Source organism: Falco naumanni, chromosome 2 (genome assembly GCF_017639655.2).
Source record: "Falco naumanni isolate bFalNau1 chromosome 2, bFalNau1.pat, whole genome shotgun sequence".
NCBI lineage: Eukaryota > Metazoa > Chordata > Aves > Falconiformes > Falconidae > Falco > Falco naumanni.
Window position 1 is genome coordinate 92,900,210 of NC_054055.1, and position 24,870 is coordinate 92,925,079.

A 24,870-nucleotide genomic window follows, 5' to 3' on the forward strand; every position below is an offset into this window, starting at 1 on the left:
CGCTGGGGACCAGGCGGGCTGGTCCTGCCACCACATGGCAGCACGCCCCATCACCCTCAATGCACCATGAAACCATGCACCCAACCTGCGTCCTACTGAGACATGGGTTGCTGAAGGAGCTCGGGGTTGGGCCTGCCTGTCCTCAGCAGTCTCAGCAGCCGAAGCCCGACCCGTCTTTCTGCATCTTTCTGCAGTAGATATGCAAGTGGGCAGCAAGGACACATACTGACACAGACCAACCCACTATAAATCATTGTCCATCCTACAAAATGTTTGTATAGTTCAAGCCACACACAAATAAACGTTTTACCATATTGTTATTGGTGTTTTGTTGCTAGAAGAGAAAAGATGTATTTGAATGAAGTGAGCTTTCATTCACCAAATACGTGGAGCTATTACTGCACAAGTAATGTACAGGTGGGCTCTCTCATAGACACAAAGCACAGATGATTTCAGCAGCGTTTGCCTCTCGCATTTTCCACTGATTCACATATTCAGGCACCTTGGACTGACAATCTTGGCCATCCTGCATACCCTTTTAGTAGTGTAATCCTCCAGCACCAAAGGGCAAAGAAGTAACCAACTCAAAGCTAATGGTGAACTAGCCTTCTCCCCTGTGTTTCGCCATTCGTGGCGCTGCGTTTGATAGACCACACACACCTTGGCAGGTGCAGAGGCACCAGGAGGGCTGGTGGGATCTGTCCCCTCTCTGCTCGCAGGAGGGCTGACAGTGACCCCCTCCAAGGTATGAGGCAGGCAGAGCAGAGGAGACCCACAGGGCATTTATTAAGGCAACCAGCCCTTCACTCTCCTGCCGGCTCACAGTCGGACCCCAAATGCAGTCTCATCTGTGGCTTGAACCCCCACCAAAGGGGAACCACTGGGGATGCACTGCTCTGACCTCCAAGAGGCACTGAGAAAACATCCCGGTTTAAGCCTGCAACTCTCCCCTTGTTCCCTTGACTCAAATACCCAGCAACTCCCTGTTAAAATTTCGGAGGCACCATTCAAAAGTGACCCAGGGCAAGGTGAGAAAGACATTGGAAAGATGGGCAGGATTCCCTCTTGTTCCAGACAGAGAGAGGAGAGAGGGCTGCAGCGGGGTATCCTCGCCAGTATGAAAGCTACATCCGCAGCCTTTGCTCCCCAGCCCTCCACCAACGTCCCCTGCTCACCATGCACCTACATGCTGCCCCACGTTACTTCTCATTCTATGAGAGCTATGCCATGGAGGGTGAGCTGGGTGCTGCGAGGAGAGTTAAAATAAGAGCATCTCCACAGACAACGTCAGAAGATGCCGGAGGAATAATAAGGCTCCAACACAGCTCATGCAACAGGCACTATTTTATTTTCCACCACTGCATTATGGAACCTTCCGGGAGGCAAACCTATTTGTGTCAAGGCTCCCATTCCAGACTGTTAAGCCCTGGGGGAACAAGGGGGGAAAGGAAATCATTACAGCAGCGCAAAATGGCACATTATAGATGGGACACTATATGACAATATGTATACATTGCTTTGGCACACAGCATGATCGCCCGCAAATGCAGCAGCTTGACTGGCTGATCGTACTCTGGTCTTTTAAACAGTTCAGCTGAGAAATACCATGGCCGTCTGCCTATTGCACAGGCTAATCGCCTGCAAAGAGCCACGTTAGAGTCATATATTTGCTAACTATATTGCTGTTGTCAACAGCTTGTAGTTAGCAATCCATTCCTGGGAGGAGAGAACTCACTTTCTTCTCATTTAAAAACAAATCAGACCAATTGGAAAAAAAAAAAATCCTGTCATGGGCCTGAAACCAGTGTCTTTACTCCCAAGGGCAATATATACAAGACAGACGATACATGCTGTGGAAGGAATAGAGCATTTGCCTGACAAATTTCAACCTGTAGTGAATTTTTATACCCAGTTTGAAAGCCTCACGAAAAAACCCTACATTTGCAGCGGAAACTGCAACATACCCCAAGTGTAAGGGAGATAGCACAAGCCTCCGTACTGCTTTTTCCCTTCCTCTGTTCCCTTCACCAACTATCCCACTAAGGGTATCACACTTAAATGACAGTCTCCTACTTTCAAAAGGACCACTGCTCATGCAATATAGAGTATTACATATCAGCAGGTGCTATAAAAACAGGGCTACTTTGAAATTGTTTGAGGCTGATCTTGCTATTGCCAAATGCTCAAATTTCTCATATTTGCAGTACATCCCAGTTCCTGGGGTCTCTAAACTGGCACGCTTGGAGGAACTTTGCAGCAAGTTTCCAAAAATAAAACCTTTTGAACAGTGGTTTATTTTTTTCCCTTGGCATAGTACAGAACTGCCTGAACAGCAGCATTTTCCTTAGCCTGCAGTAAGCTGCACATACACTCTGAGGTGGACACAGTGCACGGAAATCTGATGTATTACACTTGACATGTGAAGGACAAATATAAATTTGCCAGCCGTAATTACTGCTGAGTCACGTCCCGCCCAGTCCAGTGACGTCCCTTCAACGCAGCAGGCTCTTCTGACTCAGTGCCACTCTTGCACTCCAAATTTGTGTTCGAACGGGGAGGACAAGTTACCGCTTTTGTGACTGCAGAAGTATCTGTTTAAATCAGCTTCCCCTCAATGCTGCTGACCGCATGCAGGTGTCTCCTTTCAAAGTGTGATGTAGTCCCTTAGGATGGGGATGTGGGCAGCTGCAGCGCTGTGTCAAGGTGGGTGTGTCAGTGGTCCAGCAATCACATCCCCACCCTGAGCATGTGGAGAGGTGCTGCCTGTGTGGCCCTGGAGGAGCATCTTCTTACCAGCAGCTTCCCAAAAGTCAAACTGGAGGGCTGCTCGCTCCTGGGAAAGCCCTGCTGCACTCCCCTCCCCACCTCTCAGCCCCATAAAGCACCTCTGCCTGCTCAAAATCACTGAATCACAGGCTGAGGCTGAAAGGAAGCCCTGGAGGTCATCTCGTCCAGCTGCCCTGATCAAGAAGGGCCACCTACAGCCGGTTTCCTGGACCACGGCCAGACAGCTTTTGAGTGTCTCCAAGGATGGAGACTCCACAGCCTCCCTGGGCAACCTGTGCCAGGGTTCGGTCACCTTCACAGTGAAAAAGTGTTTCCTGATGGGAATTCAGTAGGAATGTCCTGTGTTTCAGTTTGTGCCCATTGTCTCTGGTCACCATTGAGAAGAGTCTGGCTCTTGCCCTCAGGTATTTCTGTACATTAGTGAGATGCTCCCAAGGCTTCTCTTGTCCAGGCTGAACAGTCCCAGCAACCTTTCCTCGCAGGAGAGATGCGCCAGTCCCTTCATTATCTTTGTGGCTCTTTGTTGGACCTTCTTCAGTATGGCTGTGCCTGTCATACTGGGGAGCCCGGCGCTGGACCCAGCGCTCCCAAGTGTGGCCTCACCAGTGCTGAGCAGAGCGCAAGGATCACCTCCACCAGCCTGCTGGCAACGCTCCTGCTCATGCAGTCCAGGGTACCATGAGCCTTTTTTGTGGCAAGGCCACATTGCTGGCTCATGTTCAACTTGGTGTCCTCTAGGACGTGCCAGGGCCTTTCCTGCCAAGCTGCTTTCCAACTGGGTGCTGCCAGCACATACTGGTGCCTGCGTTTGTTCCTCCCCAGGTGCAGGGCTTTGCATTTCCCCTTGTTGAACTTCCGAAGGTTCCTGTCTGCCCATTCTCCTGGGTGTCAAGGTCATTCTGGGTGGCAGCATGACCCTCTGATGTATCAGCCCCTCCTGCCGGTCTGGTGTCATCTGCAGACTTGCTGAGGATGCTCTGCCCACTCCTACATCATTAATGAAGATGCTGAACAGGACTGAACCCAGTGCTGACCCCCGGGGTGCTGTGCTAGTGACTGGCCTCCAGCTAGGCTTTGTGCCATTGGTCATCATCCCCTGGGCCTGGCCATTCAGCCGGTTTTCTACGCAAGCGTCTGCTTCTCCAGCCCATACGTCAGCAGCGTGTCTGTGAGTATCTTACAGGAGACGTTGTCAAAGGCCTTCCTGAAGTCCATGTAGACAATATCCACTGCTCTCCTCTCATCCATGAGGCTTGCTTCTCATACAGTTGGTCAGCTTCCCACGGGGAAGGCAAACTAGCAGTGGCTTGAGAGTCTAAGAAAGTCTAAATTAAAATGATATCAGAGAAAAATTGGACTTACTCTGGGGATCCCTCTTGCATCAGAGCTCCTGAGATTTACTATACCTTGACTTCAATGTTTTTCACACATATGGTGCACCCACATGTTTACTTTCAGAGCGAGATTGTAAGAAGAATGCAGAGTCACGCTATCATTAAAAGACCTCGTAGGCTTGAAAAGTAAAGTGCATGATTTTCCTATGGGAAAAAATATTTTAAACAATTTTTCCTGTCATTAAATATCCCATTTAACTGATTATTTAGTATCATTTTCAATCAAAACATTATATTCGCCAGCAAAGCAAAGAAAAATGAGCTGTTTCGAGAACACAGAGCTAAACAAAACAAACAAGAGAGCCATTACTTTACAGTAAATTCTAAAAATCATGCATTTTGTTTTCCCAGCAATCGATACACCAATGATAACAAGAGGAAAAGGAGACCAATTAAACATAATTGCCAGCCCCACTTCCCCCAAAACCTGAAACAAAAAGCACTCACTGTCAGCCTGATAAAATATTTGCTCCTTTCCCAGTCAAGAGCTTTATTAAACAGACCTTAAAGCATCTCAGTTCTTACAAAGGATTTCCAAGTTTGATATCAGTGAAACGACTTCAAAGCCTCATTAGTTCCCCGGCGGAGGTTTGTTCTCTGCTCAGAGACACTTGGCTTGCTATTTTGTCTTGACCCTCTGCACTGATCCCGGGCTCAGATATTTTTATTACATTCATTTGATCTTTTCCGACATCCAGATGAGAACTGGTATTGGTGTGGCAAAGGCCGCCATCCATTGCCCGTCTCTTCTTGCCTACATGGATCTGTCTCACGCCTGGTTACAAGGGACAGGGACTCCTCATGGACCAGTTACCAAGTTTCAGCCAACAGGTTAGTGAGGTAAAGTTTAAAATCAGTTTTTAAACTGCTACAGCACTTTTTCAGGTGGAACATCTGACTTTGCCCCATTACACCAATGTGGTTTCAACCACTTTGGCTGTCTCCGGGCTAGCCATGCAGGAGAAGCACACCAGAGTACCCCTGGAGGGGTAAACCAGCTTCACCAGCTCAAAACCCACAAACAAAGTGAGGTGCCACTGGCACCACATGCCCCCTGAGAGCCCCGGTCCCTCAGGCGTGCTGCAAACCCTTCCCCACCCCCTCCTTTCAGTCCACCAGCTCTAGCCAAAAACCACTTTTCCTCGGTGCAGGCAAGGCCAGAATAGGGCTAGCCTCAGCACCCTTGAGGGGACTCCTCTTAAGCTTGTCTTGCTTTCTAGAACTTCTTGAGACAGAGAGGAAGAAGCAGCAACCAGTTTTATTGTATTTTAAAGCCATGGGGTTAGAATAGCAAATCCTGATGCTTCTGTAACTCATCTTAAATGAACTGAAAGCCAAATTTTCACATAACCTCTCACTGTCCTAATATAGTCTGGCTTAAATAAATAAATAATGAGGAGAAGAGCAAAACCAAGTAAAAAAAAAAGGAACCTTCCAGCTCACAGGTCCTTTTTGGTGAGGTACAAATCCTATCTAAGGCCACAGGTGATTCACCACACGCACATGTGCCACTCAGCTTGCCATGGCGGGCCAAACAGGGCAAACCCCTACTCCTGCCTGTACTCAGTGGCACAGATATTGTCCCAAATGACAAGATTTAGGGATGTCCCAAAGAGCTGGGGACCAAAACCAGAGTCGTCAACTTCTCTTCTCTTGTGGGACAGGGTCTCACTTGGGAGCACAGGCAGATACAAAGGTGCAGGAGCATTGGGGTGCTGCTTGGGGAGCAAAAGGGTAGAGGAGTCTTCCTTGGTGCAAAATGGGGTTATTTAATACTTCATTCTTTCCCACTGGCACAAGTAATCAAATGCTTCTGCAGCTCGCCACCTCAAGATCAAGTTTTATGTTCACAGCTTCAGATTTATTAGACTGATTCTCCTTCTCTCAAACCCCACCACTTTGATAAACCAAGCCAAACATGTCATCAGCTACATGACAGCACTAATCCTCAGCAGAAAGCATGCCCTATTCTTGCACCACCTTATCTAAAAATGTGTGGATGGAAAAAACTTCCAAGCAAAAATAGCCCCTTGTTTTCATCCTTGCAAAATTTGTAAGCAGCTGCAAGGATTTTGTTTAAAAGAGCCAGAAAAATGTAGTACTCCCGTGATCTGAGGGAAAAGGCAGCATTTTTTCTTTGAATTTCACATCCTTTTACACGCTCGCTTTCATCACAGCATCTGTACCAAGTGTTTCCTGGTTTGACTTTGAGGGGCAGAGAGATGACCTCCTCTCTGTTGTGCCATGATGCGCGAGTTGTCAGCTTTCTGACTGAATAGAGAATAATGCCAGCATAAGGTGCAGCACGATTGTGCTGATGGATGTAGTGTGAAGACCTCACAACTTTTCAGCAGGTTTTCACCCACAAAGACCAATTTTGCCTTCCTAGAACACCCCATTCTGAACTGTGAAGTACAGATGCCTCTGACCTCAAGTAATATATATCTGTAAATGACAGAAAATATTGAAAATCTTGTTGCATTTCAGTGCCACTGAGGTTACTGCTGTCCAGTTAACTGGTCTAGATTACCTGTAACATCTACAAATGCCCCACATGCACATCGGCAAGTACTTCTTCTCTAGTGCCTTTTGCCTCATCCATTTGGCTGTGACATCTGCTGGGCAGCGATCATTTTGGCACACGATTAGCACAAAGAATAGGCCTCATCTGGGACTCCAGTTACCGCTACAATCTAGATTATCCATCACTCTTGAGGATGAGAGGGCACAGGCACACACACTCACCGAGGTGGCACAAGGCTGCCTTCCCTAGCTCCTGGACACTACTTTGTGGTTGTGTTCCTCCAGTGTACCTTTTCCTCCCTCTTCATCATGTTTCTCTGCTGCCGGAGCACTTACAGTTTGCCTAAGTGTGAATGTTAATGTATGAATTTTAACGATTTGATGGCATATGAACAGAAACCTTCCAGCCAGTTCAAAGGAGTCTTCTCCAGCCAGGTATCCTGACTCCAACCGATACACTGCTCGCACTGCGTGGAGGTAAGACTATTCCAAACTCTACACAAAAAAGTAAGAATGCTTTTTGTCATCATGGATCCAGACTCTGACCACTCAGAACAAAAGGGCTGTATTTCAGGAAATGCAGGCAGGGCAACCAGTGCTGCAAAAATAGTGCTGCTATTGCAGGTAAAAGTAAATATTATTTTCCTGATACTACGAACCAGTCAACATGAACTTATTTCGCAGACATGTATTGCAAGAGGAAACAAGGTCAGGCCTACCCATACTTTTCCATCAAACCTTTGGAGAGCACATACATCATGATGAATGCAGTATACCAAATTTTGTTATTATCACCTCCCCTATCTTAATGATGGCCGCATGGTTCCAGAAGAGGAGTGCACTGCCATAGGATACAGAGCGCCTGACATATTTACTGCAGCATTTTTCACCAGCAATTTCCGCTGTGCTGCGTGCTATTATGTGTTCAGAAAAACTTAGGGAAACTGCAGGATGCAGAACGACAATTACATCTTTCCCAGATGAGACTACTACGTTAATGGATCGGCATCATCCATCACCATAGATTGTAAGTCCTCTGGGGAACGTCACCAGGCCACTCCAATAAATCTGACTGGGAGATTTCATATTTGGCTGTTCAGCTCAGCCTTCGGAAGCAGTTTAGCAACACACTCTGCAGCATGACTATGGCTCAGGTCTCCTGCTGAGGTGATGTTGCTCTACAGCCGTGAAGCTCTGGATGTAGAAGGACCTGCACACCAACATGGAAGGGCACACAGGGCTACAGCCTGGTATTAATTCCCCACACGGCTGGCTCTTCAAAGAACTGAATTTCGGTACGCAGATCATAGACTGCAAAGGAAGAAGGCTGACTGTGCAGCTTCATTGCTTTACCAACAACAACAAAGAGAAGGAAATAAAAAATAAAGAAGAACAAAACTAACAGATAAAAAGAAATACCTGCCAGCAGACTGGTGTGGCTCTGAAGTACATTTTTTTGCTGTCAATCTTCTTGATTCTTCAGGCCACCTCAGCAGGTAGAGCAGACTGTCTGCCATGAAAATGTAAGGTGATGCTCTATTAGTGAAGAACATACTTCTCACAGGCTCTTCCTTCAGGAAAACCAAACAAATAAAATCCTCTATGGCTGTACCATGTCCTAGCTTATCCTTGTAATAACAGGAGAATAGGACCTGAGGCTGTCTCCCCTCATCTCTCATGCTAATACAAATACAGGAGCAGTGTAAGAGCAGGCGGAGGGGAAGGTCAGTCCCAACAAAGCCCTTTTGAGAGGCAGCAGCGAGCGAGTGGGTCCGAGGGCACTTTTGTCTCTCCCACTTTATGTATATTCTGTTTCAGGCAACGATATATTTTCCTGATACACCATTTGTGTAGCTGGAGCTAAGTATTTCCTGGTGCAGTACTGGGGGTAAGGATCTGCCACAGCATCGTTACTCCCAGGCTTAACTGTTTCGAGTCCTTTCTTCCCTTAGGCACCAGCTTTCACCACTCAACCCACACTACCCCACACCTGCCCAACGCCACAGACGACATGCATGATCCTCCTCCCTCGCCCCAGGTACCCAATGCAAGGAAGGGCATCAACACCAACGTCTGTCCCCACCAGGATGGGGCCACCACCACACATGCCCCTGAAATGGGGACAGCCTTGGGGTGCTGCCCACGCCTATCGCACCCTCCCCATGCCCATGCACCAGTCCTTAAGCTCCTTGTTCCCAGGGTGGCCAACCCCTCCCACTGTCTCAGTATGGGTGCACTGGGTTTGGCCAGAGGTGTGGGGATGGAGACCGACAGCTTGAACTACTGCAGCTCCTGCAGCAGTGAGTACCTGATAGTAACCAGAAGGGAGCACAATGGAGCTTGGGAGATTAGCAAAACAAGGAGGAAGTAGTTTTAACTACATAATGATTTCAGGGAATAAAAACTGCCTGTATAAGTCGTGAAAAACAGCACACGCTTGTCTTGCCTCAGGCAAATCCATATGTCGGTAGACTAGCTCAGCTACAAAAATTACACCCCTTCTCGCAGATAGAAACAGCAAGAGCACCCAAGAAGTACAAAATATTCAGTATTTTCTTGGCGGGGTGTTAGAGAAAACAACCATGCTCATTTAAGAGCTTGCTGTTGGCAAAGTGGGAGGGCAAATGCCCCCAGCCCTTGCCTCCTGAAAAAGCTCTGCAGCATCCCTCCAGCGGGGCAGTCAGCATCAGGTCTCTGCACTTGCCCCCGCTCAGGGGACTAAGCCATTGCTGGACAGAGGGGCTGCTGCACCTTTCAGCTCCTCCTGCATGCAAAACGTGGGTCTGCCCCACACTACCCCAAGAACCTCTATGGCTCCAGCTGGGCTGTCCTGCCCATGCACCCCACGTGCAGCTGGGAGGTCTGCGAGGTGCCAAAGCAGTGCATGCCAGGCCACTGGGTTCCCGGGGGCCACCGCTGGCCAGTCTTTGCCTGGGATGGCAGATGAGGGAAATCAGAGGAGTCTGTAATACAAGAGGCACATCAGAAACAAGCTGCACTGCAACAGGGGTTGCAAAAGAAGCCCAGAGAGCTAAGGCACCAACCAAGAAAAACCTCTGGTTTTACCACATGTTGGCAGATGTGCGCATATGCCAAACTGCTGGCCAAGCTGGGTAAACATCTGAATAGCACAAGCCAAATCCAAGCGGTCCCCTGGAAGGCACAAATCCTTTGCGACCCCAAATGAATCTTCCCCAAAAAAGTGTCATGATCTGCAGTTTGAGAAACCAGAGAGCTGCTGGCCACAGCTGCACTGGCAGGGTGGCCACCAGGACAGGCAAGTGTGACCACAAACCAGGAGCTGAGCTCTCTGCCAAGATGTGCTCCACACCAAAAGGGTGCCAGAGCTGCCCAAAACTCAGCATCCATAATTTTTACAGTGAGGAGGATGGGACAGGCTGCAATGACCAACCTGCATTTCGTTGGCTGCCTTGTACAACTAAAAGGGCCACCTCCATGTTGTGCATTTCCCAGAGGACACTTCACACAGGTTAACTCCAGTAATTTCAAGGGGTGGCAGCCAGCTTGGGTGGGTACAGCCCTTGCCTCTGTTCAGGCAAGGGCTCTTGGCTGGACCCCAATGGCAAAATCAGCGCTGGTGCCCATGGCTTCACAGAGTACATGAGAGTGGGTCAGCACACACCCATCTCGCCATCCCCGGGTGTCCTCCATGTCCAGTGAAAAGGCTCCTGCAGCATGTTGCAAAAGCATGAAAAATCAATAGACTCCATTGGCTTTTTGTCTGACATTAGCAATTTTACAGCTTAATGCTAACCAGAGTAAGCAGCAGACCATGCTGCTACCAAAAATTAACTAAAGGTGGGGTGGATCTCTGAAGATCCCAAAGTCACCCAGTATGTTGAACACCTAGTAAATCCTGTACTATCCTTACAGTGATCAAGGATGATTCGGCCCCTGCTCTGGGATGAAGCTTTCACCAGGACCCAGCCACCAGCACAAGCTGGCAGAGGCCAAGGGGCAGGAAGAGGAGCAGCCTGGGGGTGGTGGGCACCCCCAACCCCCCATGGTGCTGGTGGCACCAAAGCCACCAATGCGCAGCAGCAGCAGCACCGGGCATAGTGTCACAGGGCACTGGCAATGGGGTGCTGGAGGCCGGCTGTTTGGGTTTAGTTGTCTAAACAGGCACTGAGGGACCAGGTCCCTTTGCACCTCTGGCGCTAATTAAAGGTTGCTTATTATCGATTGTTCCTGGTAGAGTGTATTTCTTCTATGTGTAAACACAGCTGATGCTGATGTCTAAAAAAGCCCACAAAACCAAAAGGAGTGGAAAGGCCCACATTTGAGCAAGTTATGGGGTGCGAGGGACACCCCGCAGCCCACCCCGCCAGCACCCAGCTCCCCCCGGCCAGCAGCCACAGGCACTTGCGGCCACTTGTGCCAGGCTGAGCACTGCGCTCCATCCATTTCTTCCATGCCGGTCGTGACTTGGGCAATAGCTACCAAGAAGAGAAGGTTTGGCTGAAGGACTCGCTCTCAGAGCAGCACTAGTTACGTATAATCAGAGCTTAATGAAGTATTGGAGCAAGTGCACTCCAACAGCAGTGTGAAGTCCTTACCAGAGCATCCTGGGCAGCGCTCGTACACACACACACACACAAAATGTGCATCTGGAACAACGGGCAGTGTCCCCTTAACCACGATTTTGGGGGTTCTAGAAAGGGTTTACCTAAATATAGTTACACAAGGCCCTTTGGCAATGTCTATGTCTTTCATACGGCCAGTGGAGGACAGGGCTCTCCTCCAGGCCTTGTCTTCAGGTGGGCCCTGGGCACTGAGTGGGTTTGGCTGGGACAAGAGCTCAGCCTTTACATTAAAAAGCCACCAAAGCTGCAAACTCAGGTGCTGAGGAGAATCGAAATGCAACCTTCTGGTTACCTGCATGCTCCTGACTCTGTGGGGCTGCATTACAATGCATTCTTAAATACAGTTATCCCCTCTTTTCCAAAAGGCCTTGTTATGCTGCAAAAGGACATACACAAAAGGAAAAAGTTATTTTTTTCATAGGCCTTTTTGTAACTTTCAAGCTTCTGACTCCAAAATACATACTTTTTTTCACACAGATTTGCACATATAATCTAAAAAAAATAAACTGGTCTTTGAATCTACTTTTAATGATACGATGCTACCTGCTACCCTCATAAATTTATAGAATTATTTTAGTCTTTCTCTTGCTGTGTCCTACAAAGGCAACATACCGTAGTTTCAGTAGTCGCATTTTCAAACGTGTTTATCTGGGTCACTGCTACTTACAGCATAAGAAGATTTAGTGAAGCCAGTTTAGCATCAGTCTAGTGCAAAGGAGAAGAATTCTTTAATTAAAACCAAAAGAATTACATTGTTTGGAAGGTAAAAATCTCAACATTATCAATTAAAGTCTTTGGACTGATTCAAGAAAAAAAAAAAAAGACCTCTGGGCAATTTAATTCAAAAGGCTCTCGGTGTTTTGGGGCTTTTTGGCTCGTCACAAATTATTTCATGTAATGGGCAATTTCAGGTATAGAAAAGAGAACCACGAGCGTTGCAACATCAGGATTTTCCTGAATGGTATGATGTAAAATTACAAATGATGGAAGAACGTGATTCCTGATCATGGTGGTCTATCTGATGTACATGGGACAGTGCCAGTGTGCATGTCAGTTTGCCCTGAGAGGCTGCACTTCTTTGCCATGTAGTGGCCAACATGGAAGATGGGGGGAAAAGTTGAAGGCACTGCTCCCAGACCCTTCCACTAAGATACAAATAATCTGCAGACAGAAGAAAGCAGGGGGACACATTCAGAGGCCAGGAGAGGCACCTAACATAGTCTCTGTGTGTCTCCAATGGTCCTAGCTTTCCACTGACTTGGAAAACGCCAGAAGAAAGGAAGATGTTGTTCAGGAAAGGCGAAGCTGCCACTCACATGGGAAATGACGTGGGAGGCTGCACGGCCACCGCGAGATAAAAGTCTGAGCACGCCTGTGTGATGCGAGAACATCCCTCAGCATCACGCTGCCCGTCGGGTGACAGGGAAGTGACTCAGAAGATGAGCACACTTCAAAGGTTCATGGAAGGCTGGTTTATTTTAGCTGAAGCCCATCTGTGGTGGAGCAGGAGGACTGCAAGCAGAAAGCATCCGCACCGCATCCTGCAGCCGCTGCTGGAGCGGTTCATCCCCCAGGAACAAAAGCCTTTCTCTTCTTTTCCCTTTCTTCTAGTCGATGGAGGAGGGCAGGCGAGGAAATAGCTGTCATTGCCGCTGCCGAACCGCAGCCAGCGGAGACCTGGCACGGCAGTGGAGCAGGATGAGGTGCCCAGTGCCTGGCCCAACGTGCCCCATGCTCTCTATGACAGAACAACTGTCCATCCATCAGTAGGGTGTTGGTGTGACGGACGCTTTAGGTTACAGCAGCCGCATCACCGTGATCTGCAGTTATTTATTCCCCATATCCAAACAGCAGAAACACGGGGAGGAAAGGGACAAGTGTGTAGTCGGTAGTCTGATCCTGTTATCGATCCAATGCTAACAGAGGGAAATAACTAACTGTAAACTATTTCCCATGTCAGAAACAGGGAGGAAGGATGATGGATTTTCTTCAGATTATTGGGGGCAAAAAAAAGGAAAGTCATAAATTCTCAAAGCCCCGAAGTTTTTACTTAGTTTTTTTCAAATGCAGCAGATTTTTTCCAGTTTTTGGAGGGTTGCTTTTTTGTTTTTTTCAGTTCCCTCAATCTATTCCTTGCTGACAGGCAGCACACCAGCTATTCACTGGATACAGTGATCTATGGCTTCAGTCCTTGGAGTTCCCATTTGATTGCAAGGGGGCAGCTTCTGGCACTCCCAGCCCTGCTGCAGCAGAAGTCATCTCACAGTCCGTGGGGCCAGCTATAGATCAAGATCCCAAAGGAGTAAAAGACACAGTATCTGGCCCCTTAGAGAGGATTTATTTTATCATACTGTTTTTGGAGATTTATCACTTCCTTTACCTTCCTTCATAAGCACAGGAAGAAAATCTGTTTTAAACATGTGACAGGCATGGTTTCCACCAGAGGGTAAATTTGGGGGATAAATAAAGAAAAAAGGAGCTATTTTTAAGCCAAAGATGATCACTATGCTGATGAGTGTCTGAACAAGTGACTGAACACAAGCGTTGTTTGACATATTTACAAGATCAAGTTGCCATGTCATTCTTCAGATGGTCTGAGATCACTGGAACCCCTTGAAAATATGGCTATAACAAGTAATTAAATGTTGGGTAGGGGTTTGCACACCTAGGCATGATCACTTTCTCCTCAAGCTCCTTGGAAGTCTGCCACTGGTCTGTACAGAAAAATGCATTTAGCTCTAACATTAGGTCCTGCAGGTTGTGAAGCCCTACATTCAACTTGGTGGCATTTTGATGCAACAGCTTCAGAGAGCTGTATTGGATCAATCCCAGTAATGCAGATACTTCTGCAAACAGGTCCCACTGGTGACCAGGAGCTTGCCCCAAAAAACTGAAGCAAGGGGCAAAAAGAGAGGGAAGGAGGGCAGGATGCAGAGCTTCTGACATCTGTCTCGCAGAACTGCAAGGACCTCTGAGTTGTCTCCAGATCAAAGGACAACTTGATAGCAGTCACCAAACGCCTTCTAGCAGAACACCACCATTCACCTCATCCTTTGCACATCTTCCCAAAAGAGGCCACTACGTTGACACGCTGCGTGATTTATTCCCAGTAGTAGCTGCAATGGAAGGAAGTGGTAGCACATGGAGACCTGGCACTGGCACTGGCAGAGAGATTGCGGGATCCAGTTCTGGGGACACACATGGTGCTGCTGCAAAAAGTGGAGATGGTGCAGGCTACAAGACACAGAGAGTTCTGGGCATTAAAAAAAACAAAACAACCAACCAAAAAAAACAATACAAAACAAAACACCCAGAAAAAAAATGTACAACTGCTGTAGGGAAGGTGAAGAGGAGAATGAAGGAGAAAAACCTAGAGCTGCTGACACAAGGGATAAGATGAACGAAGCTTCAGAGAACACCTGAAGCAGAGTAGGTGGAAGATACAGAAAGCAGTGACAAATAAGGAGCTACCGTGCAGTGCCCTTAGCTTGCAAAAAAGAGTTGTTGAGGGACATCTACTGTCTTTCTACAATAGTTGCCAAAGATGGATGAAAAACTCCTCTGACCACAATTGAGGAAGCAATCTCTTTCCGTAACTTTGAAAGCTGGACAAGAACTGTGGTGTCTTGATCATATCACAGAAAGCCAGGTCATGCAAACAGGTGTCCTTGGCTAGATCCATGCTCTCTTTTACTGACCTCCATGGGCTCCCCGCAGTCTGGGTGTGAAGATCTGATCTGAATCAAATGCCTGATGGAAGTGACTGGCAAGCAGTGGAGTCCCAGGCCACCTCCACAGTATGATCTGCAAAACTATTCTCAGCTAAAACTGCAGGAGCTGAATTTGTGTGGAGTGAAAATATATTGAGGATAATGTTTAGGGTTGTTGCAGACATAAAATAGAATGTTTTTCTTCAGCACGTACAAATCCCCTTGCATTTTGTCTCTAGAAGGAGGAATATTACACTGAAGCCATTCTTAAGCAGTAACATATCTTGAGATGACTGAAAACCAACTTTCAATGCATGTTGTCATTTAGTAAGCCATTAAGAAATTTCTCATCATTCCCTTGAAGCCACAGATTCCTGTGGCCTGCTCAGACCCACTTTGTCCTTCAAATTCTCAATCAGCACAATAACAAAGATGATTAGGAAATGTGCGTTACTCTGCCGTCAGTAAACACCAAGGAGAACATCCTGAGCTTCACAACAAAAGATTACTGTGATTTAACAGACGGCCTCCAATCTGAGAAATAAAGTAACTAAACTAAATAAAATGGAGTCTGAAAAACAAACAAAATACATTCTCAGGCCAAAATGTAAAAGAGTCAATACGGATTTTCAATTTTATTACTTTGACTTAATAAAATTCTTTGAACAGTGTTGCTTGCTCAGTACAACCACAGAACTTGTAACAGCAAATACTGTACCGTGATTTATGGATTGAAAGGTTGTCTGATTTCATTATGCTGGTCAATATAACAGTGCAGACACCTTCTCTTGGAAAGCTACTTCTAAATTGCTACATCGATATTCAGATAATCAAGATTGATATTTACTTTCTACAGGAACAGCATGTGTATGTATATCTACATGTGCACACGCACACACACACACACTTGTATTCTGAATATTTCATCTTTTGGCTCGCCGCAATACAAGCTACAGGAACTGCTGCTTTATCCCAAACCAAGATCTATGCAGCTGCGAGGTGCCCAGCCCTTCACGTAGGACATTTCTGCTAATTGTACCCACTTCCCTCACTAAAATAAATTCTATTGTAAAATAAATTCAGAAGTACCCAGCAGAGGTTAAGTTCAACCATTTGTTACGCCAGACCTACGAAGGCGTAACTTCACCTTCAGTTTGCAATGACATAATTGATGGATAAATCATTGAAGCCCTAAAACATGCAGTCCAACACTTACGTTAACACTATTTGTATTATTCAGTCGGACTACAGCACAGTAAATAATTTTTTAACTAAACCTTACTTTTCACTCACAATTTTGCAACAGAAGTACAAAGCAGCATGTTAAGGTAGATTTCAGGTACCAAAGCCCACGTGCCACTACCTACAGCATCCATGCAAGGAGTCTGACAGGGAAGCAAAGGATGCCAGATGGCATCAGCGAAGGAGAGACAGGTAGAAGTGAGAAGGCAACGTGGCCAGAGAGGGACAAGGATGTCCCTCTGCAAGGTGGAACCTAGCATGTTGTCCCTGTCAACCCCCCTTGCACACCTGGTGCCATGCATCCCTCCTGGCTGTCCCCAAAAGTCCTGCCCTGGTTATTCCTCCCTTTTTCCCCACAGCACCGAGGTTAGACTTCAGGATGGTCACCTTAGGTGGCAAAGACATTCAAGGTCCCACAGCACACCCTGCAGTGCCGGGAGAGCTGAGAGCAAGGGGAACCCCAAAGCTGGTGGGCACTGCAGCCTGGGCGGCCACCAGCACTCCTCCACGGCACAGCCTCGGTGCCGGGCTGGCCATGCCGCTGCAGCACATCCTCCACAGCCCCTGGGGCTGCAAGCCTCTGGAGGGACATCAGAAAAGGGTCGGGAGAGGATTATAGCGGTGACAACAGAAGCTCCAAGGACACACACTCATCCTCTGCGGCAGGAAGAGTGAGGGCACGTCTCGCTGTGATAAATAAACCAGGCCACATCCCCGTTTCTGTACACTACCACAGGAACCCACAGGGTGATCCTTTGCCTTGTCCCCCTCGATCATTGTCACCAGGAACAACAAACTGGCTCTTATCAGCAGAGACGTCTCTGGGAAGGAGTGACTTCAGGACACAGTGTCCTTCCCCAGTCCCTTGAACCCCCCAGACAATTTACAATGCTGTCACTCGTACATACTCCCTCCTCATCTGCACAGTTCTTGCCTCTAAATATAACATTTCAATTTCTAAATAAATGTCCTTTAGACCTCTAAAAAGACCTTGATGATAAGCTGTTTTATTGATATTCCAGTTCACTTTTCAAAATATTTGCAGATTATAGGATAAATAGTGTCTCCTTTTATCCCTTTTGGGATATGTTTGGGAGATAACAGTTCAGTAACTTACGTTACCCAGACGAAAATTTATTGGTTAGCACTGGGGAAAGCAGATCTTTTCCAAAATTAGCCTTTGACCCAGTTAGTCTTTCATAAACAAGCAATGATTTAAAAAATCCTCAGCGGATAAGAGATGTTTGCAGTCTCAGCATCAACTTGCACAAATGTTAGAAGGTGTAAGGATAGCAAAGCTACATCATCCATATTTCACAGCATCAAGACTGGGGATGAAAAACTACGGAAAACTTCTCTAATGAAATGTCAAAGCCAACTAGCTTCGCTACAGCTAATCCGCAAATCTTGATGACAGTGCAGATTACTCAGCCTGCTAAGCTGGCAAGCGCCCAAGGAAACTCATCTCCTAGGGATTATACCTCCATTTAGGTTTGCCTTCCTCTGAATTATTTGGAAGAGCCCTGGAGGAAACAAGTTTCAGCTCATCTATTTCCTTCTCAAGGCTTTCAGTCCACTAACCAGTCTTACAGCATCAAGTAACAACAGCCCATGCACACCCGCACACACACACACGCAGAGTCCCAAATATTGGCATTACTGTGCGACAGGCCAGTCACCCACAGACACCAGGCAGAAAGCTGCTGACGGATGCTGCAGTATAAACCTCCCAATATCCTTCAGGTTTGGCGAAGAAATCCCGTTCTCCATCTACGCTGCCCTGATGCTTGGTTCCAAAACATGCCCCAAATGAGAAATTATTTTTTTCTCACACTGGCTATCTATAGAAGATCCTTTTTATAAGTCTCTGTTATGTAGCTCCTGAATGTCAGGCCCAGCAAATCAAAACATTTTATTGTAATTTCATATTGTTTACTTTTGCGAGGCAGGATCTTGGCAGAGACAAGCGTTTCCTCCAGGGACGAGGAGGATGGGGCTGGGAGCGGGGGGAGGACGGAGGGATGGAAGGAAGCATTTTAATGCAGACTTCCTCATGGTCTGCTTTAATAGGGACCCTGGCTGAAATACAAAGGAAGAGATGGCTAAAAAGACCTTTACTACAAATTTAAAGACACCAGAGAACGGGTGTGAGGACTCACCAGGGCCAGCCTACACAGGCAGGGACAACAGATTTGGGATGCGGCATGGCATGCCACCACCACCAGCCCACCCGCTGCTGCCTCCTCGGCAGGGTCGGGCAGGATCCGGGGTCCCCTCTGGGTGGGCACAGACCGAAGGCAGAGAAGGCACAGGGAAGGAGAGCCTCCCTGGGCTGCTCCCACTGCGTTACCACATGCCCCCACAGAGCCAGCGTGTCCCCCCCACCTGGGGATGGTCCTGGCTCCCTCACCAGACCCTCCTCCTCCCTCCCCAGCCCCAAACCGCGGGCAGGTTGCCCTCTGAGGAAGATGGCACTGCCAGAGCATTTCTTTCCCCATCAGGGCCCTCCCACCCTCCCAGGAAGGAGAAGAGGAGAGGGCTCCTCGCACCCTGCCAGCCAGGGACGCTGGAAAGCACCGGTGATCCCACCACAGGCATCTATTTTTCACCGCACGTTTCCATGGAGATTTGACTCACAATGTTCAAATGTTTGGGTGAGCAATATTTAAGCTGATGAGAGCATTTAAGAACTCTAGGTTGGGGGGAATAAGGCATTTGTAACACACCACATTCACATCCTTCACGTGTACATGGTTTTGTTCTGAGCCTGCTGCTGAAGCCTTGGTCCTCCAAGAAGCCCGCAGGAGATGGACAATGCCAGGACAGCAGTATGGCCAAAAGGGATTTTATTGACTTTGTTTTGTCCTCAGCTGTCCTTATCAGAGACTCAGACCTTCTCACCTTCTGTAATCTCAGCTTTCTTGGGCTGCTTTGCACAAGACAAAGTCCTGGGGCCAGACACATGGAAGGAGCACGACGCCTTGAAGTCAGGACTTGTCCCATCTCCAGGACCGCCTGCAATCGCAGGCAGACGAGCAGAGGCAGGCAACAGCCCCCCCGGTCCCGCACGCTGCCTGGCAAACCTCGGCAAAGCCCAGCAGCTGGCTCTCTGCTGGCCATAACAAATACCCCTGTCCTTCAGCATCGTCTCTCTCTCCTTCTCAGGCTTTGTTTGGGCAGAGAAAGTGGTTCACAAAGACCTTTGTACAAACTCACCCCAACGACAACCGCCTTAATACGTAAAATGATTCACTGGTGTTTAAAAATCCCACAAACAGGAGCCCTCACCGACTTTATGACCGACTTCCCACGAAGGCACCGAGGCCGGCAATCGCTAATGCTCCGTCTGGCATTGACTCCCCGTGAATATCTCTCAGCAATAACAACTGATAGCAGAGCTCAGAGCCTACACATCATCCTCCTGTTTGTACATAAATTCCCTTTAAAAGGATTCCGGCATCCTCACGCTGCTTCTTCCCAAGCGTTCAGACTCTTAAAGCCAAGTCAGCCAGACAGAATGGTGCCACGCAACTACAAACAACACAGGACAATTTTTTATTACAATATGCAGCACTATTATTTCTAAAAGCACTGACAGTAATATGCAGTGTGTAAAAATACACATTCATCATGAAGAGGTTAGATACTAATTCCTGCAGCTTAATTTTTTCTTAAGGGCACCAGCCCATTTTTCAATTAAGGCAGGATAATATTATTAATCATAAAAAATTGCTGATGTGTAAAATTGTTTCCTTTCTAGCTAGCATTGGCTGAGAAACATCAGACACTACCCCCTGAATTAGTCTAACTTAGTGGTAGTATGGGAACTGCATCATCATTTTTGGTGAGGATTCACACCACTTGCAGCCTTGGCCATGGGGAAAGGGGCATCCCTCCGGGGGGCGTGTGGACCCACGTCTCTGCTGCGCTGGGTGCAGGCTGGCAGCAAGGAGCCTATGGATATCGATTCCCACGGAACAGCAAGCATCATCTGCTGTGGAGCAAAACAGCCGGTGTCACAGGGCAGCCCCATGCCAGGAGTGTGTTTTAATGGTCTCTGTGGCCTCAGCGTTTCCAGGGCACTGTTTCAGCACTGCCTGAAGATAGAGACGAGGTTTCTGCTCCCTCCCTTGATTTTTGGTCCTAAATTTGGCACTATGGGACTCTGGTGAGGTCCTCACTGCTTTCTCTTCAATGTTTTTCCCCCCCTTCTGCTGCTGCTGAATGGGCTTGACTAACTCCTGCCAAAATAACTGGGCACCTTGCCTTCAGACTGGGCCACCAAAAACAGCATGAAGAAAAGAGAATTAAAAGAACCAACCCAAACCCTCTAAAATAGTAAGTTAGGAATAACAAAACCTCTCCTTGCCCTGTAACAGGCAAGGGAGACACCTGGACTATGGCTTGGCAGGACCCAAGAAGATGCTGCAGAGGTGTGGGCATGCGAGCATCCTCCAGAACTCCAGCAGCTCCCTGCTGCGAGAAATCCTAGTACCTGGCTCCTCACCGGGCCCAAACCAGGGACCTTCTGGATCACTCCCAATACGAGTCCCCAGCTCTACCCCAGGCTCGATGTCTGAACGCTTCAGGCAGGCAGGAGGGGACCTGTGGGTGCATGCCCTGCTCTTGCTCCCATAGGCAGCTGGCTGTGACCTCAAGGAGCCCCCCATGGAACACAGGCAGAAGCACCCAAGAGAGAAGTAGGGTTGCCCCAGGCCCCTCTGCACTGGAACCAGGAGACAACCCTCCAGCAGGTTTGCTGGGGATGATGGAGCTGGAGGGAGGCAGCCCTGCCCCTGGCTCCACAAGTGCACTTCACTAGAGTGCACTACTTCAGTGGCACGGATCCAGACAAAACACCTTGCCTCCAGCCATGTGTCCAACCCTCTTCCCACCTATGGGCACCCTCCCTCCCACACATTGCTAAGCCATATATCCCCTGACTTCTGGTGAGATTTTGCACCCCCCCTGCTTACAGGACCTCCCACAAGCAGCTCATGGCAGTTATCTCCTTTGCAGCTCAACCTCTGCCCATTGCCTGGAAAACTTTCAATATCACTCCCAACTTGCACAGCCCCACCATTCATCTCCTCCCTCCCCAGTCTTGTTTTTCCCCTCTTCTGGAAACTTCATGCTCTGTATTTTTTTTCCCATAGCGACCAATCTCCTCCCAGCTGCAGAATTCCCCTCCTGTTTTTCCCACACACAATCAGCTCCTTAACACTATTCCCAGTTATCTGCAGCTTCGTGTCATTAGTTTTCTGACATCACCAAATACTTTCTTATCTCAAGCTGGTATAATAATACACATATGTATACATACACGTATATAAGGCCATCTTCCACCATCTTATTAACTGCTGACCAAGAATAAACTGTGTAAGGAGAAAAGGCCAGGCACTGGGACCACCTTGGGGGATGCCCCACCCCACAGTTGTTGCCTCTTGGCAAATACTACGAAGAGGAGCACTTTCATTCTGAAGCCTGCAGAAGCAAATCAAATAAATAGAAATTGTGAGTTTCAGCCAAAAAAATCCTTTCTGACAAGAGTCACCCCTATTCATATGACTAGTCTCATTAAGATCAATGAGAAATGGAAAAAGCTGCAGGACAGAGTGTGCATGTGTCTCCTAACTGAGCTGTTCAGCTGTATTTTTCCTTGTGAAAAGGAAAACAAACCCTGTACCACCAAAGCAATAAACGTAGTGCGATTAGTGGTCAGCAACTCACCAGATACCACTTCCCACAGTGCTATAGTTAGCAAGTACTCATCGACAGTAAGTGTTACAAACAACTGGATTAGCAAAGAGAGATTTTCGTATTATCTATACCCATATATATATAAAAATACCATTTTGTACAAATCCAAACTATGTGAGGTTAAAGCTAATGGGCTAGCTTTGTTGAGCATCTCAAAAATCAAATTAACTGCAATCAAATTCATGGCACAGCTCAGGGTTCATTTCATTACTATCAGAAAATTCAATCTCTGAAATCTTACAATATTAAGCTAGAGCAATGATCTTTCTGTTAAAGTTCTTTCTTTTTTCATTTTAAGGTGAGAAAAAGCTGGCGGGCCCGGGGAAGGTGGGGGTGGGGATTCCCGATGGATACTACTGAAAGCTTGGCAAACATTCAATCAATTACTCTTATATAAAGGCAAGAAAAAAAGAAGCATCCTTTCAAACACATATGAAAATACATTTTGCAGTACAAATTCTAGCTCTTGCGTCTATTTCTACATCATGCCTTTTCTTGCAAAAATTAAAGTACATACACGCATGCACCTATATAAGCATATACATATTTAAATTCAAAATACAAATCCATTAGGAAGCTACTTAAATTTGCTCATTGCTGCAATAACTAATCATCTCTGTGCCGTACTGTAGGACGAGAGTCAGAAGTTCATTGCATTAAACGCAGGCATCCTCCTTGTTTTAATGAAGCTGCCTTTTTGGTTTATTTTACAATAAGCACTCTTTAACCTTACTGCAAGACCTAGCTGTAGAATACTCACTGCAATTTCAGCCTCCTTTTTTTTATCCCTCTCTTCAAGGTTCCCAGCTAGGTTTCTCGGCGGGAGTCAAGTGTGGTTTTAATAAGGCAGATGAGGCAGGGCTTCTCAACTGCTTTTGATAGAGGTGAGGTGGTCAGCTCTTTATTGACTTTCTGCAGTACTGCAGCTACGGACCGTACAGACAATCTTGCTTTATGAGCATGCACCAGGCAGGAAATGGGCCTGGAAATTTCCAGCCGGCAGTGTTTGATGCACCGTTTGAAAAGCTGCACGATGTGCATATAAAGGAAATGAAGGAGAGCCTGTTTTGTTGTTGTTGTTGCTAACCCATCAGGCTGCAGTCGCTACATGTACCTAGGAATGCCTGCTCAGGAGCCATTTTAAGAATTAGTATGTCTCAGCAAAAGGAAGAAAACCACGTTGGGTATTTTGTGCACATGAGAGAGTGCTGCGTATCAAAGATCCTTTTATAAACGCTTGGGAAAATCACATGAGAGGTAACTAGCCACTAAATGATTTTACTGTCCCTTTCTTACGTAAGCAGCCACAGCACATATACACTGTATACAGTGCACAGCTGCGCTGATACACATGCATCCTCACAAGGGGATGTGGAAAAAAGGAAGCAATCACAGGCTGGTATCATGTACTATTAAGGTTTTATTGATACCAGCACAGAGCAACTGCATGACTAATTAATGGATGCTCACAAGCTACACACATCCTTCCAATCAAGTGGCAATAAAACCAGGTAGCCTTCTTCACCCTCATGCATATATTACTTCAGCTCTTTACCCTCCTCCCTTTATTTTTGGACTGCTGCACACCCCCACTCCTCTCACCACTCCACACCTACACTAGCAAAATGATATTCCATTGCTACGGGATCAGGGATGTGCACACTCATGTCCCCGCTCAAGAGCTTCCCACGTGGGGCAGAGTGAGCCCCTCCGAGCCAGGTTTGTAATGGCAGACAGGTTACAAACTACACAGACAGGAGGTTTGGAACTCCCCACACCCCCACAGCCCCACACCCTGAGATGTCTCCACACATGCAGACACGAAAATAACTATTCAAATTGGGCTTGACATCTCTCTGTGCCTCTTTTACTCTCTGCCCAAGGGGGATAATATCCTCCTGCTCCAGCGGAGCGCAGTGATGGTGAGCAGATCAAAGATGGCAAGACAGTTCAGACACTTGGGTGATGGCAGCCCTACAAAGGCTGGAACAGACTTTAGTCCATAGGAAAATACCACACACGCGTACCCGCACGCAGGTGGTGCTGACTGCACAGCGACCGTGGATGCAAACTCCGGCTTGCATCCAGCTGCTGCAGCATCAGCTGCGGAACTGCTCTTGTCAAGGACTGGCTGAGGAAGCCAGGTCCCACCTCCTGCTGAAGCACCACACCTGAGTATCCAGAGCTGCCTGGAATTCATCACGATTTCACATCTTTCTGCTAATTGCAAAGCTCTTGGGGACTCTGAAAATAAAGCCATACACACACACACACGGGTTCAAAAACCTTACAGCTATGGTGTTACTATCACAGCATATGTCCTTACTGCATGTAAGATTTAACTGCATGTTTAAATTCTACTGACTTCAGTGGGACATACGGATCTGCTTAACTTTCATGATGTGCTTAAGTGTCTTTTTGCAATAGATATGCTTTCCTACACAAGAACTTTAATATATACTAGCCATTTGTTTCATAATTACCTGGATAATATGTCTTGCCTTTCCAAGTACAGCACTGGGCTGTACTTTGTCACACGTAAACAGAAGAGCAGGCAGGAATTGAGGCAGGCTGGATTTTTAGCTAGCCACCTGAAAAACATGGACAATGATGGGCAGATGATACCGCTCCACACTGCAATGTTATCCGAGTGCTCCTAAATTTTTGCCCACTAGATAAGCATCAGCGGACAGCTATAACATAGTCCATAAAGGAAGGTGAGGAAAGGACAATAACCCATAGCACAGAACATTTCCATACTGTGTTCTGCATTTTATATTTAAAATGCAGCTACAGGGAACAGGCGTCCTGTGAAATAACAGATGTTAGACTCTCACCGCACATACACTG

The 24,870-nt window shown here is 47.3% G+C and overlaps 1 protein-coding gene across 3 annotated transcripts in view; it reads right to left on the reverse strand.

Annotated features, from left to right (window-relative positions):
- The window catches only part of RAI2 (retinoic acid induced 2), a 47,095-nt gene that overhangs the window by 7,008 nt on the left and 15,217 nt on the right, over positions 1–24,870 (reverse strand). The window contains exon 2 of one of the 3 annotated variants that reach the window (XM_040582647.1): positions 24,504–24,611. The exons of 1 other annotated variant lie outside the window; for it this stretch is intronic. The gene's annotated coding sequence lies outside the window, so the exon portion shown is untranslated. Of the gene's footprint in view, positions 1–8,123; positions 8,232–24,503; positions 24,612–24,870 lie in introns of those variants that run through there. One more of the 3 variants, XM_040582648.1, reaches the window with a different exon arrangement.